This window comes from Alligator mississippiensis, chromosome 2 (assembly GCF_030867095.1).
Source record: "Alligator mississippiensis isolate rAllMis1 chromosome 2, rAllMis1, whole genome shotgun sequence".
Taxonomy (NCBI): domain Eukaryota; kingdom Metazoa; phylum Chordata; order Crocodylia; family Alligatoridae; genus Alligator; species Alligator mississippiensis.
Genome location: NC_081825.1, coordinates 285,495,988 through 285,511,865, shown reverse-complemented (window position 1 = coordinate 285,511,865; position 15,878 = coordinate 285,495,988). Strand labels below are relative to the sequence as shown.

The following is a 15,878-nucleotide window of genomic DNA, read 5'->3' as shown; positions in this document are numbered from 1 at the left end:
CCTCAGCATTCTTTAATTTCTGCCATATCTTCTTTGTTTGGAAATTAGGCAACATTCTGGGATATGCTCTTACATTCAAAGGAGATTAAAACTAATAATAATAATAATAATAAGAATAATTCATTAGCCTTTAAGTAAAAAGAAAACATAGGCTTAAAACCGAGTCTCAACAGTAGGGTTGCAGAACAGGAGGTGAAGGCTCAGAAGTCCCATCATGCAAGAGAACCTACAGCAAAGGAGTTCCTTCAGTGGCAAAGGGACAGAAAATGATCTAAAAAGCTACAGTTTAAAAAAATCTATTATAACATAATTGCATTTTAACTACCCCAAGTCCTCACGCAAATGGATGCGCATGCACAACTATCAAACTTTATTATGCGTTTTCAGAATGTTTCATAATAGGAAATGAAAATGTGTTCTGGCTCTAGAACATTCTCCCCTCAAAGAGTCGAGATCTGCAGTTTAAGAACCAAAACAGCTAGCATTTGGGCAAATGGTATTACACAAGCAGTTAAGCATTCCATAGCACACCATGAACAATGAAAGAGGTGCGAAGCACAGATCAGGTTTCCTGTCCCAACGGGTTTACAATTCAGAGGCAGACTGGTACAGTACCATTAAAAAAAGTGGCAGGCTGTCTCTATAAATGAACTGAATTAGAGGGAAGCTCTCTCTGTGTAAAGCACATACGCAGCCCCCATAGTATCGGAGCATCTCACAGTTTTTCATGTCTTCAGCTTACCTACTACACAGGAAATAAGACACAGGAAGACCAAGGTCAAGATCTACAAAAGAACTTAGGCAGGATTTATGCAACCAAATCCAAAGCTATGATCCGTAAAACTCCCACTAAACTGGTAACCAACCCTAAAGGACCCGAGTTAACATTACATTTTTCTAGTCACCTGAAGTTCCACATGTCCAGAAGCATCTCAGTCTCTCTCAATGCCAAAGCCACACAATGCATAAACAGTCACTGGGGGGAGGGGGGGGGGAGGAGACTGAAGGGGGAACTGTTCCCCCTTTCATGGGCCTACCCTAACCACTTAACTAAAGAAATCAACTCACTCTTGCTCCCGCATTCCAATTAAACTTAGATTAGGCAATCCAAAAAGTGCCCTCAACAAAAGACTAACCATAAGCAGAAGACATGAGTTATGAAACACTAAAATTTGATTGTCCACACACTGAGATACTACTTCAACCACCGTGCTTCTGGATAAGAAGTGCCACCAACCAGCAGCACCTCTTCCTTTGGCCAAGTTTCAAAAGAAAGAATGAACTTCCCTCTACTTTTTTTTTTTTTTTTTTTTCGGGGGGGGGGGGGAAGTGGGGGGAGAACATAGGAAAGGTTCTGGACTCTGAATATTAAGAGTACAGAGGCACCTCCTAGTGGTGCCAAGTAAGGTGCCCAAGACCTAGAAAGAGATGGCATCTAAAACACAACCCTGTCAAATACCTTATGCAGCTTCTCACTCAGCATGCTGATTTTGTGACTCCCATTCCAAGGTTCCTAACCTTCTCTGTGTATAGTTTAGCTGCCTAACTCAGGGCTGAATCCTACTCAGGAGACTAAAAGATAGGCACCCTGGCCCTGAACGATAGCACCCAAGTCCCTTTGAGGATGGGGGCTTAAGTGGCTTGCTCAAAATCAAATAGGAAGTCTGACAGAGCATGGAACTGGATCTATGTCTCCCAGTTTTTAAGCCTGAGACAGGACTATAAACAGACCATCTTTCCTCTCATGATGCATATCAAGGCACTTTGCGTGTGTTCATTTACAATCTGCTGCAGGCATGAGGTGGCAACATGGAAGAGGTTGTGTGTCGATGTCTTCCAAATTGTGATCTAGACAGAACCAAAAAAGGCAAATAAGTTTGGTAAATGCCTAAAGATACCATTGACATGAGCAATAACCTTGGAATGCCTATACAGCAGTGAGGCACGTTCTACTTATAATATTCACTATACCCTGATTTTTATATTAAAGAAGAAACTCTAAAAAGACACAGTTCAGTATTTGAATGCTGAACTTGTACTGAAATGCTGGCGCAGCTGTACAGGCCACGCTACAGCGTGTAAATGGAGGTTTCAGAGTTTCTTTCTTAACTGTCTGGTCTGGATCATCTGATACACAGATTCTACATCAACGGACTCATCCATTCAGAGTTCACATGACAAAATTGTAATCAACGTTTTGTTCTTGTTGCACATAGCCAAGAGAACCTCCTACCCTAATGCAGTAAAAACACCTGTTTGTTGAACAATCATCTAATGTTAATACTGAAATTTTAAAAACACTAGAGTTAAAATTTTAACTTAAAGACCTTCAACTACACCTCAAATGCTAGAGTAACCAGTCACAAAAGCTTGAGAACATAGCCCAAGATGTCTTAGGGCATCACAATGTAAGTGGAAGGAGGACATTACCCATCTACCTTCCATACAGGATTTCCGGGTCCACCACTGTATTAAAGGTTTTGCCATTCCTTTGCTGTCTCTTGCTGCATTCCTTTCCATCCTTCTGCTTCAGAGCATAGGATTCTAGTCATATTATACTTTTATTCCACACACACACACACACACACACGAGCAGCAGGGAACAGCAACAGCATGGAAATCAAAGGCTTAACATTTTGGGGGGTGGAGAGGATTAGTGACCTATAGTTGTAGCATATAATTTTTTAAAATTCTTGCCCCGTTAACCTAGTTACAAATCCATTAGTAAGCAGCAATCCAACACAAGTCACAACAGCAAAGATTCTGCCACCAGTGTTCAACCTCAAAAGTATAAAGGAAAAGGGGAATAGAAAAATATATGGAGGAAATTTAACAGGGGGGGAGAAATCAGTTTTCAAAACTAATGCCTTCTTTAGTATCATTCTCTGCCCTACACTCTCCCTCTGGGGACTCTCTTCCCTTTCTTTCTTTTCTAGATGCATTTCCTATGACTTTCATTAATTTTCTTTTTTCTTCTGTCCTGCAGGTCAGCACAAGACCCCCTTCACATTTCATGGTCTCCCCCAACCTTCATTTTTGATGGTTGCTCCCTTTCTGGTTCACACTATTTCCATTTCTTTCTTTGCCTTTTCTTGGGTTTTGTCTACATAGCAAAATAAAGGATGAATTGCAACATAGAGGTAGCTAGCACAAATAACAATAGCAGCTAACAGTGTGGCAAGGGCATAAGTATAAGCTCACAAAGAGCCACGGGCACATCCTGTGGTTGCTAGACCATGCCACCACAACTTCAATGCCAATTAAAGCTGTGCTAGCAGTGGATCCCTAACAGTGGATAAGTCTTCCCATGCTACAGTCTCTCTACCATTCTTCTGTGCAGACATATTCTTACTTTCATCTCCTTGCTTCTCATCTCTTGATATTTCCAGTTTCCACCTGCCCCAGTTTTTCGACCACGGTCACAGGCCACAATTGCTGGAAGGTTACAAGTATGGGTACCAAGCTCAAGAAGTACCCACTTACAGGCATCAAAAGAAGAATGCAATCCTTTAAAAGAAGTGTGCAGAGGAATGCTGGCATTTGAAACTGAAGTGTACTGAGCAGTCTTCAGATATCATATAGCTGAACAGCTTGAGTAAATCAACAAAACCAGAGAAATTCAGTTATTGCATCACACAAGAGGTAAGAGATCACAACATCCTGCTACCCTGCAATAGCTATTCAGAACAGAACCAGTTAAGGACAAAGGATCGGCTTCAGCATGTTCCACTGCTTCAGCAATTTAATCACAATCAACTACGGTCATTTTTTTTTTTTTTTTTGTATTTTGTCTGGTGACTTCAGTGTCTAAAATGTCCCTCTTCCCTCACTGAAACTTTCTGACTGCAGTCACAAATAAGAGAAAAGATAATGCAGCAGGATTTAAAAGCTATTTAGAAGGTCAAAGAAATTATTTTAATTAGCGTGGGCTAGTGAGATGTCAAAGAATTTAGCATCAGTGAAAAGAACTCAGTGGGTTTATATTATTCCAAGAGATCATTAGCAAAAGATGTTCAGAAGACAATTCAAACTGTTGAGCTATTCCACTGTCTAGATGCTCTGGAAGGCTCTCTCTCTCAGACTGGTTTAAATAGCAATTTCAGGAGGGCTTCAGAGAAGCGTAAGAACAGAGTCCTTCAGCGTTCACTTTTGATAAGGATTCATCTGCTTTGCTGTTGCACACACGGCTGCTGTCCTACGTTCTAGATCCAGTTCCAACTGAAGCTCCCCATCAAGTAGCAACCCCTGTTTTCAAGTAGCAAACCCTGTATTTTAATATCTGAGCAAGGTCCCTTTTGTAACATCTGGCGACGTCTGGGTGCAGCGTCCGAGCTCCCGATATATCAATATTTCCATTACAGACCTGTATTATAAGGGGTTTCCCAACCCAAATCGTAAAAATCCCAATTCAATCCGAAACCTGGCACATTCGGTCTCTAGCTAGAAACCCGCTTCTCTCAACGCGCTCCCAATCCCTAGCATGCAGACGCTGTCGTTTCTGCATTACCGGCAGTAAACAGCACGGTACACGAACGGCCACTTTTGGACATGTTCAGCCTCCTGTCGATTTAAAATGGCTCGTTTCAACAAAACAGGATTGCGTGCATCGCTCCGAATCCTTAACCACCTGCCCGAGCGCGGGCCAGCACAAGTCCCCGACGGCGCGGACCAGCCTGCCGCCGACCCTGGACGTGGACCCAACGTCCAGCCTTACCGTGAGCAGGCGCCGGGGCTGGGGCTGCGAATGTGCAGTCCCAGCCTGGGGACAACAACCCGAGGGACACATGCGGGCTCCCCTCGCCTGCTCCGCCGCACCGGGAATGAATCAAGAGCGGCGCCTGCTCAGGCTGAGGGGACCAGAAACACAAACAAAAAAAAACAACAAACCCGGCAACCGTGCCCGGCTGCGCTGTGTGCGCGCAGCCCGAGTGGCTTCAAAACAAGGCAGGATGCGGATAAATCTTGACAGCCGAGAGCAGGCACGGGCTCCCCCGCATCCCCCGGGTCGGCGCGAGAGGATGGCGACGGAAGCGAGGGGAGCCGCGGGCACATCCAGCCCCTCGCCCCCAGCGCCCCGCAGCGGGGCCGGCCGGGCCGGGCCGGGCCGGGGGACCCCTTACCTTGCCTGTGGCCGGGCCCCGCGGCTGGCAGCGAATGAGTCAGTGGCGGGTTCATCTGCAGAGGAATGACTCAGGATCAACTTTTACCCGCGGGCGGCGCGCGGCTGCCGGGGCCCCGCTGCCCCCGTGCCCGGCGCGGACAGGGATGCGCCGCCGCCGCCGCCGCCGCCGCCGCCGCCCCCCGGCCCGGCGCGTCCCCGCACCATGGTGCCCGCCGGCCCCGCTGCGCTGCGCTGCGCTCGGCCCGGCGGGGAGGCGCGATGGAGCGCGGAGGCGCCCGGCGCGGCCCCTTTAAAGGCTGCGGCCCGCCCACCCCCCGCCCGCCCGCCAGCCCGCACCGAGCTGTCCGCATCCACCGGCGCCGCCATCGCGTCGCCCCTGCCCGCCCGCCCGCCCGCCCGCCCGGCCGGGCCTCGCCTCGCCTCCCCCCGCCCTACCTGCAGCCCCGGCGCCGCCGCCGCCTCCCGCCCGCCTGGAAAGTCCCTGCCGCTGCGCCCGGCCTGGCCCGGCCCGGCCCGGCCCCCCGCACTTCCTCTCCCGCCCGCCCAGCCTGGAAATCCCCGTTGTGGCAGCGGCTCCTCCTCGCACACGCAGGGGCGGGCCCGGCCCGGCAGCGCAGGCCGCAGCGGGCGACTGCCCCCGAGCCCGGCCCAGCCCCGCGCCGGGTCTCTGTGCCAGCGGCTCCCTCCCTCACGGCCGGGCTGCGGGAGCCGCCGCCGCCATGCCTCTGCCCCCCCTTGAAGCCCCCTGGAAATGTGCGGGGCCGACTCTCCACAGGGGGCACCGCGGAGCCGCGCGGCAGGGGAAGGACGGGGGGGCTTTGTGCTCGGGCGTGGGGGAGAGGGGACGCGGGAGCCAGGGGGAAGATGGCAGCGAGAGCCTGGCGGGATTCAAGGCACCTGTCACTGCTGGCGGAGGAGAAATATGTGCATGGTGTTCAAGCCCCCTTCTCCTTTCTCTTGGCAGCTGCCTGAGGCTTCCCGCAGCCCCCCTTGTGGCAGGATCTCTCAGCTAGCTGCCTGCTGCCCCCGAGACCGTCTCCCCTCCGCCGCGCTTCAGTTCTCGTGCTCGGCTTCCCGTGTTCAGAGACCCGAGGAAGAGCATCTCGTGTGTCCGACTTTTCTCCCAACCGCGTAGTCAGTCTGATAGGAGAGACCACCCGAAGACGTCCTTGCCTCAACGAGGCATCCCAGCTACATCGCTCTCACGCTCCCTTTTCACCTGGGTCGCGTTTGTCATATCACATATGGGAAGAAGGGAGAGGAGGTTGCGTGTGGCCTGAGGTGACCCCAGGCTCTGCGAGAGCTCCTTCGCTGCTTCACTAGCAGCAGGTCCAAAGGGCATCCTGGTGCAAACCAGCCACCGGCAATTTTGCCTCTTTAGCTTTGGTTAGATGATCCAGAGGTAAAAATGCCAGCTGTCCATCTCCACTAATTGGAGGGGCAGCTGTTATGCCATGAACTGTAATCTGTACCTTGTCCAAGGCAACTGCAGTCCCGTTCAGCCAGTTCCATAGAAGTGTTGACCGAGATCAGTGAAAGTGGGAAACAAACTGGCATAACCTGGATGGTTTGGGGGCTATGGGGCCTTTGAGGTAAAAGTAGGGATTGGCATGAGAATGAGCTGAGAGAGTCTAGAACTAGGAGGACACTTTTATATTTGAAAGCACTGAAAGATGTAGGGCTTGTTTAATTTAATTGACATAAGATATTACCCCTTCTTGGACACTATCTGGGATCCTTAGATGGAAACAACGGAGCAAGTAGACAGGACATGCAAGTTTTACCACCATGGCAGCCTCCTAGATCATTTCCTGGGACCTTGAAATCCACCATAACAGGCTTGGGTCTTAACCATCCCGATCCTGAAAGACATCTTGTCTCCACAGGCAAAGCTTGAGATCGGGAAATATATGGCATCACCCCCTCCTCTGCCTTCTGCTAAATCCTGATCGCCACCTGACATGTGAAGCTTGGTTCCTGTTGTAGCTTCCTTTCTTTTTGCCTTTCCTGTCACATTTCTCCTCTTTCCTTTCTCCTTTTACTTCTGCCTAATAGGAGTCTGGCTTAGCTGCCAAGACAACTATACGTTTGCAATACCACTGCAAGCCTGTGTTCAGAAAAGCAAGCTGAAAGCAGCACCTTACACAGCCCCAACACAAGCACAAGATTGCCAAGTTTGGGAATGACTGATAAGACATGGCTGAGGCCAGGGTTTCTTCAGCAGCAAGGCTGCAAGTAACCCAGCACCAGAGGCAGAGCTGCCTTTTTTTACCCCATCTGCTCTTCTCCCTTTCCTTTTGCATGTAGGATACTTTGTTTGGTCTTAAAGAAAACAGGATTGGGTTCCAGTCACACCAACTTTAGCCCACTAACTTTTTCTCTTTCCCCTCAGAAGGACAGCTTATCCCCCCAACTAACACTGAAAGCCTGTCAGAGGGAAAGGGGGAAAAGATATTGTTGAAATGAAAGCCAAAGAATACAATCTACATAAACAATATAATATTTCACATGCTTTAAATGATTTTCCTTTTTCTCTGTCATTCATAAAGGGTTTAGAAAAATTGAATGGTGGTTGTTACAATGGAAAGAATCTAGCAAAAACTTGGCAGTAAACCTAAAACCAACTTTTACTGTTACAACAGCAAGCCCGGTTTTCATTAGCATCTCATCCCTTGCTAGGCCTGCGATTACCCTTTATCAACACAAGACAACACTGTACAAGTGCAACAATACATGATTCTTCTTTCAGAAGTTCCCAGTAGGCTGCAGCCTGTGAGAAAAAGAGAGGCAGGGAAACCTCATCTCCCATACAAATTGAATTGTTGCACTTTACAACAATTCAGCTCGCTGTGGTAACATCAAGCAAGGCACTAGGTCCAGGCTATTCCTGCTGTAGTGGGTGAACTCCTGCCTTGCTTCTATATACAAGGCTACTAGAACCATTATAGTTTCAGTGAACTTGGTATGCTTGTTCCACAGTTTCTCGCACATACTCTCAAATAAAATGTGTAAGTTTATATTCCTATTACCTGGATAGGTAACTGACGATCCAGTTTCTGCATTTTTCTTACTACAAAGACTTAAGGCTTGCCTTGCTCTTAGGGTCCCTCATGCTAATTGACACTAAGGGATTGGATTGTACATTTCCCTCCAGCTGGATAATTTTTGACTGAAGATGGTGTCTACAAACCTTTTTCTCTAAGGTGGTGGCAGAAGTGCAGTATTGTTTCTGAGGCAATCAACTTCAGGAGCCTCATAACTTTCTATTTCACCTCCCTGATATCTTTTCTGAGGAATGACTCCCACTGTAAACACCATATTCTTTGAGCTCTTACAAAGTTGCAGCTTATACTCCTTCCTTAATGAGAGAGAGCCTAGCATAGCCTGGAAGGAACTGCTTCTTCCCTATACACTGGGAATGTACGTGCATTCACTTATTGCATTCCAGGGATGATAAAGGCTTCCTATGTGTACCCCCTCTCTAGATAGGATATATACATTCATTTTCAGAAGTTTCATATAATACTCTGGTATAATAGCCCTTTCTAGATGAAAGAAAGATCTCCCACATTCCATTGTATTCTGGTTTGAATTCTTTGCAAGTGATGGCTTTTTAGGTGGCAAGAGTATTGGAAACAAAACATTCCTATAGTTTTCTGGAGGTGAGTTATTTAAGTAGCTGGAGGGGTATATTACATAAGGATTCCCCTTATTTGAAGTTAATTCTTAACTCCAGAATTAACCTTATAGTTCTCCTTTGTGAATACGGTTGTCAGCCTGCAAAGGTGCGAACAATGTACATTGAGACTATACCTCAGCCATCTTCAGCCCCTGCATTGCTTAAAGCAATAATATTACTTTAATGAGTAATAAAGAGACTTATGTGAGAGATAACAGGTCAGCTCCCCAGCTCTCCCAGTCAGCTGGGTGGACAGGCTTGGGTCAGCTACCAGCATAAGTTAGTATCTGATCCAAGGCCCTTTGAAGTGAAAGGACATATTTCAGCTTATTCCAATGGATTTTGGATCAGGCCCAGGAAGAAGCTCAAGTCTGAATTAAATGATGCCTGGCTGCGGCAACCTTATGATGCAGTTCCCTAGCAAGGGATTCCACAGCAATGCTCCAGCCACGCATACCTCCCAATTCTCAGCTATCTCCTAAACTCGGCTGAGACGTGTAGAACCAGCCACACCAAATTTCTGCCATCTGGAGATTTCCCACTGGCAGTTGAATCTGTATGTACCTGGTAAAGGTAATTTTAAGACAGCTTTGTGTCACTGAACCAGCACAAAACAGCCTCATTAGGAACCAGGATCTGGTCCAATAGCTCTCCCTAGCTGTAACATGTTGTCTGTAGTTATACTAGTGTGTAACTAACAACTGCAATGATTACTAAAGTAAAATAGGTGGCAAGAGATAAAGGCTGAACTGAATCTAATAGTCCTCTTGATTCTAATTTCTTCACTGTATGGATAATAAGCATTCCTGAACAAATAGATTTTCTGTCAATCAGGAATGACAAGGCTTTATCAACTCTTCCCTGAAGAAAGACAGACAAGTGGTTCTACCTGGGTATGCATGCAGCATTGAGAGTGTTGTTATCAATAACAATACTTCACCATGGAAGAGTTTTTCCTAGATAGCCAGGATGAAAGTTGTCTGCTCCTCTTTTCTTCTCAATGTAATGCCCTGAGAGTGACAGAATATTTTTCACAGTGAAACCTACGCTGCCCCTGTGAATTGCACAGAACTTGACTCACATCTACCTAGAGGTCATCATCCTGTGGGTTGACCTTCTGTTCTTAGATTAGTTTTGCAGAGAAACTAGTCTCAGAACCTCTTTATTAAAACTAGCTTTACCCTAACAACTTTTACTGTGTCTAGTCATCACACACACGGCCATTTTGCAGCATCTCATCCTAAACTTCCATCTGTGCTAATACAAAGGAATACATTTCCTTCTGCATCACTGCTTGGTAATATAAAGCTTATTTTGTCTTCTTTTGGGGGACTATGGGGCACCCGTCTCTGACTGCTCACTACCTTTTCAGGATTTGCACATGCCCAGTAACTTCCTGCAGTGGGTCGCAATTCAGAAAGCTCCACAGTTCTTCTCAAGAGAGCCTCGGACAGCTTTATAAACTGAATCCATGTCTCTTGCAGAGACATTTCTTGAGTTTTTTAGTCACCCAACCATACAGATGTTTCAACGGAGGTTTACGTTTCTCAGGTGTAACTCAGTTTCTCTGAAGACACCTTTTATCTGCATTCTAACCCAGCTATTTTTCCTTAGCAACTGCGGGAAAAGGAGGTTAATATTTACATCGACTGATATTTTTGGACAGTTTCATCCTACCGTATAGATGTTTTGTGACAGAGTCTGGGGAGCTTCCTGCACAGTGAGAAACTGAAACAGTATTCTCGAGAGCACTGACAGTTGGTTTCAGAACAAACCTGGTGGCCGCCCTGTTTCTAAGGGCTAAAGACTATGGAGAGCTAAAGTTTTGCCTGTTCCTTATTAGGGAGCTCAGGCCTAAGAATAGGAATCCAGCCAAATGATGTCTTCAGAGAAGCAGGGCCACAGGTTAATAATTATTCCTCGTTTAGTTTCAATGCTATGTCAAATGCACTCATATTGCAAGAAGCAAGATGCATTTTTTTTAATCTGTCAGCCTTTCGAATTGAACCTTGGGGCTGAGAGCCGGGCCAGCTTCCTTCCTTTTCACGCCTCATCACCAGTAACAAACATTCAGCAGGTCAGACTGCACCACCCGTGACACTGGCACAACAACACTGCCACCATTATTATACTTTCACTGATACCAGGTCTGCCCTGCAAATAGTTGTGAAGGCTGAACAACCAGAATCCAGCACATCATCACGCAAAACAAAATCTGCTTTTTCTCCCAGTATTTATCCAGAGTTAGTTTTGAAATCAGCCATGTCCACTGACTTTGATGAGGTCACTCCAGATTTAAACCAGTTTACTCGAAAGCAGAATTAGAACCCCGAATCTGGACTAACCTCTGAGAGAGAGCAAACAGCCCTAGAGCAACAACAGCGTCCCTAGTCTCTCCCTTAGGCTTCTGAGATTCTCATCCCAGTCACCTAGTAGAAGAAAGTTGTAGTGTCTTCAGTGACTTTCATGGAGTTACTCCCAATTTATATGGTGATAATAAGAAATCAACATCACCACTGAGATCAAGATCTGTTCTCTTTAGCTGGGCTTCTCATCACAGCAGAGAGATGACAGTCATTTAGGTTTTTTACTGAATAAAAAAATTTCCAGTGTTACTGTAATGGAATAATAACGCCTTTCTAATACCTCAAGAATTTTTTTCAAGAAACAAGAAGGAAAAATCTTAAGATTGGAGCACCTTTAGCTACAGATAGAGCAAGTTGCCAATTCTCATGATTTTCTTATGAAATTTTCAATATTTGATGCTTTTCCTCCAAGTCCCAGCTTCTGGAGTGATATGATTATGTGAGATACTTCCTTTTTAATGAAAGAAAAATAAAAATCAGTCTCTCTCTCACCCTCATAGTTGAAGAGAAATGCTTGAAAATTTGACTCAAGAATGCCCTGAAGGCTCAGAATCAGAAGAAAAGGAAAAAGAAACCAGTATATATTGCGTTCTAAACCTTTTGATTTTAAGCCAATTTCATGAAGTTTTGGGGCCTGACTCATGATTTTTAAGTGCTCTGGATTGTCAACACTGTATAGATTACCTTTCCTCTTGGATGAGGCTCTTTAGCACAGTAAAAAACTAAAGCCAAAAGTCAGTTCACTAAAAACAACTACATCTACTGTATCCTCTTGGCTGATATAAAATATCATTTGCTGTTAACTGACTTTCTAAAACGCAGTCAAGACTATTAGGAAATCTTACTTTTTATCCCTGCCAAGACCCAGTATGTGACAAATATAAAAACTGAAGGACAAAAATAAATAGAAATTAATGAAGCTTGAAATAGGTGGGATTTATTTCTCTAATGTAAAACTTTTTCAGTCTCCACAGGGCCACATTCCGTTCTCTGCTACACGATAGTAAACCCAGAGTAAACCACTCAGATCAATAGACTGCTGACTTCAGTGGTGGATATACTCCGGAGAGAACTATTTATCTAGTTGATGGAGCAACTTTGTCCCTCCATTTCAAGATCTAGCATCTTTTAAATCCAAATCTAACTATGGAATCTGAGAAAAATAATGCTGTAACAAAATTTAGAGGCAAGGACTGTGTTTTATATTTAATCTGGAGAGCACCATGTTAGCGTAAATTGGCAAGTAACTGTTTTAGAATAACAAACCCCCCCAGATATGTACAAACATGAATCTGGATGGGTTTATACCAGTAAATGAATGATTTGGCATGTATATTATTTTATCTAATTTATTTTATTGAAATGGAAACTTGGAGAAATGACTAGGGAGGAGTATAAGAGTATTGCTCAGGCATGCCGGGGTGAAATCAGGAAGGTCAACACACATTTGGGGTTGTAACTAGCAAAGGACATGAAGGGTAATGAGAAGGGTTTCTACAAGTATGTCAGCAACAGGAGGAAAATCAGGGAAAGTGTGGGTCAAGTACTGAATGGGGGAGGCAACCTAGAGATGATGCGGAAAAGGCTGAAGTACTCAATGCCTTTTTCACCTCAGTCTTCACAGGCAAGGTCCACTCCCAGACTACTGCACCTGGCAGCACAGTTTGGGGAGAAGGTGAGGAGCCAACAGTGGTGAAAGAAGAGATTGAGGACTATTTAGAAAAGCTGAATGTATACATGTCCATCAGGCTGAATGTGACGAGCTTTGGTTGAAGCACCTCCACCACCATTTTGAAATGCAGGGACGCTGAATACACGATGCGGAAGCTGTTCAAGTGTGCTAATTAGCGCACTCCAGCAGACTCGATTAATTGAATCTGCTCCAATGCATGCTAATTAGCACACGTCAGAGCAGAGGTCTGTCATGTGTATAGGTTCCCCTAGATTCTATCACTGCTCTCCTGCTATAGACAGTATATTATATCTATATTGTCCAGGTCTGTGCTGCAACGAGATACTTGTTAAGCTGCTCATTTACATCGCAGTTTTCCAAGGTTTCTTACTAACTGCATGTTCCTCATTTTCTGGGTTCCTGACATGAGACATTGAGAATTTGGAGCTGTTGAGCTGAGCATACACCCATGAAACTGAAATTAAGAAGAGCTGTGCTTTGAACATATAGGCTGGGGACAGACATTACACATAAACCAGTTTAAGTGATCAGAAGCTGGTTTGAACCTGTAACAGAATAGATGTTCAGTGCACATAAACCAGTTTCAAAATGGCTGAAACTGGTTTAAGATAAACCTGGTTGAATGTAGTATCAGACTTAACTGATTTGGGTCAAAACAGTTTAAGCAATGTCTGCCCCAGACCCCTTCCTGGTTTCAGTTAAACCAGAATCCCTCAGCATCTCAGATGCTTTGCAGCCCTGGGCTGGGCTGTCTGCTTCAGACAATAGGGCTGGCCCTGCCCCCCTGCTCCCTAGCCAGAGTCCCAGAGGAGACTGCAGGTACAGCAGGGTCGGCCTGGCTTCCACCTTCCCCAACCCCCCTTGCAACTCGCTGCTCAACGAGGGATCCCTCCCCTCCCTCCATACCATCTCCCACAGCATGGATTCCAGCTCCATGTACCCTAGGCTGAGAGGTGTCTGTATGTGTGTGTCTCCAATTTCACTGGGACAGGACAAAGGCAGACAGGACAGTGTCCGCTTAGGGCTTTTTGAAGCTAATCAACAGGTCAGGTAGTAATGTCCCTCCATGTCTTCCTTGGAAAAAGCTGTTTAAGAATAGCTTGAACTAATAACAGAGGCTTTTGTTTTCTTGATGGGCTGCTAAACACTGTATTATCAGCACCCTGCTGGCTCCCTCACCTGTCAGGTTTACAGATAGTATGAAAAAGCAGGGAGAGAGAAATTGAAAAGCCCAGTATCATCAACAGATGCATGCACTGCACACCCCACCTTTGCCTCAGAGTGCTAGCAAGGGCCTGGGGTCTGGCAATATTCCCATCCCTTGAGCAGCAAGTGGGGAAAAGCCTGGAACTGTGCGGATAGGATTGGGGTTTAAACCTTGCCCTAATCAGAGCATCCTGTTAGACATGCCCCACTTCAGCTCAGCACTATGGAAGGGAAGGCAGGGATGCTTTAGCACCCCCCAGCTTCTAGCCTGAGCCACTACAGGCATATGCCTGCATTTCCTCAGTCCAGAGGGAATGTCTGTACACGTGCAAATTGGTTCAACCTAGGCATGTTAGACTAGCCTGCAAAGTTTGAATCAATTCAGGCTCAGACTTTTTGAATGTCAGTCCCTAGCCACAAACTGCTTTTCTAAAGCTAAGTACTCTGGAAAAGGAGGTCTACACCTCTCCAATTAGGTACCCAAAATTAGTGGATGCTTTCAGCCTTAATCTCTCCATGGTTCAATTTCCCACCTAGGAAAATTCATCACTTGTCTTCATAAAAGCGTTTCAATAAACAATACTGTTCAAGAAATAAGGCATGGAAACATACATGGAATAATACGAATAACATTATAAGTAGCTGCTCATTACTTGAGCTCTGTCCAACCTCTGCACTGAATGAGGCAAGGATCCCTTGGAAAAAAAATTGCATGTACTCATGTAGTTAGAGGGAGTTGGAATAAATGACCATTAAAGTCCCTTCCAGACCTATGATTCCATGATAAGACTGTACCATAAGGCACCAACCACTTCAGTCCCAACACTCTTACATTTGTGAATGCTTCGTTTTGCAACCTTAATTTACTTTTAAGTTTGGAGGAGGGGAAAGGGGGGAGTGTGTGTGCACATATGTTGGGGAAAGAATGAGGGGGGTGTATATGAAATAGTATGTGTGTACATTTTCTATGCTTTTTTAAAAAAGGGAAGCTGCAACAAAATGCAGATTTCATCATATGGCACCAGATTGCCATCCACATGGTTTATCAACATGGTAGGAATTTTCTGATTCACCTCACAGACTACAGCCACTATTATGTGGGGTATCAGTATGGGATCACTGGACAGCACAGGAAAGATATGCTCTGTGCTCTAATTTCCAGAGCCCAGATCCACCCAGAGCAGCCCAGGACATACTTAGTCACTGCTGGGATGGCAAATGTACAATCCAGCCAACACTGGAGGCTGAGAGAGGAGTGGACAATAGAGTCTATCCAGGGAAGATACAGTATTTGGAGGTTTAAGCTGGTAAACACTAACAAGTTGCTACCCAACAGGAGTGAGCTGAGATTTTTCAAAGGCTTATAGCTGGGCCAAATTTGGGTGGACTTGCTCAAGGACAGCACCTGACAGATTCCTGACACAAAGCCTCATCTCTGCCAGATATGAAATCTGTCCTTTACAGCATGAGATCAGTAAAGCATCTCAAAGAAAGGGTCACCCAAATGATTTTGAACTTCACAACATCATGGGTTTTTTCCCCCTGACCTTGTTCTCAGAAATGGTTGAACCATTTTGCTGAAACTTTCCAGAAAAAAAAAGGAAAATCAACCTGGGACAGACACCAAGGAAAATATTGACCCAAACACTTAAAGTCTCACCCTTATTTTACGCCTTCACATACTTGTATAACTTGGCCATCTGACAGTTGCTGAGGGAACAATAACTTTGAATTAATTAACATTTTAATTTAAAATCTCAGTCATAGTATCCCATTAACAAAATTTTAACTTGATGGGTACGTTGATAAGTA

The 15,878-nt window shown here is 45.5% G+C and overlaps 1 protein-coding gene across 3 annotated transcripts in view; it reads right to left on the bottom strand.

The window, feature by feature from the left end:
* TRAF3 (TNF receptor associated factor 3) overlaps nt 1–5,848 on the bottom strand; it is a 92,404-nt gene extending 86,556 nt beyond the window's left edge. For 2 of the 3 annotated variants that reach the window (XM_006276255.4, XM_006276256.4), the window contains exon 1: nt 5,121–5,287. The gene's annotated coding sequence lies outside the window, so the exon portion shown is untranslated. Of the gene's footprint in view, nt 1–5,120; nt 5,288–5,557 lie in introns of those variants that run through there. The other variant, XM_019481567.2, reaches the window with a different exon arrangement.
* Nucleotides 5,849–15,878: the final 10,030 nt, after the last annotated feature.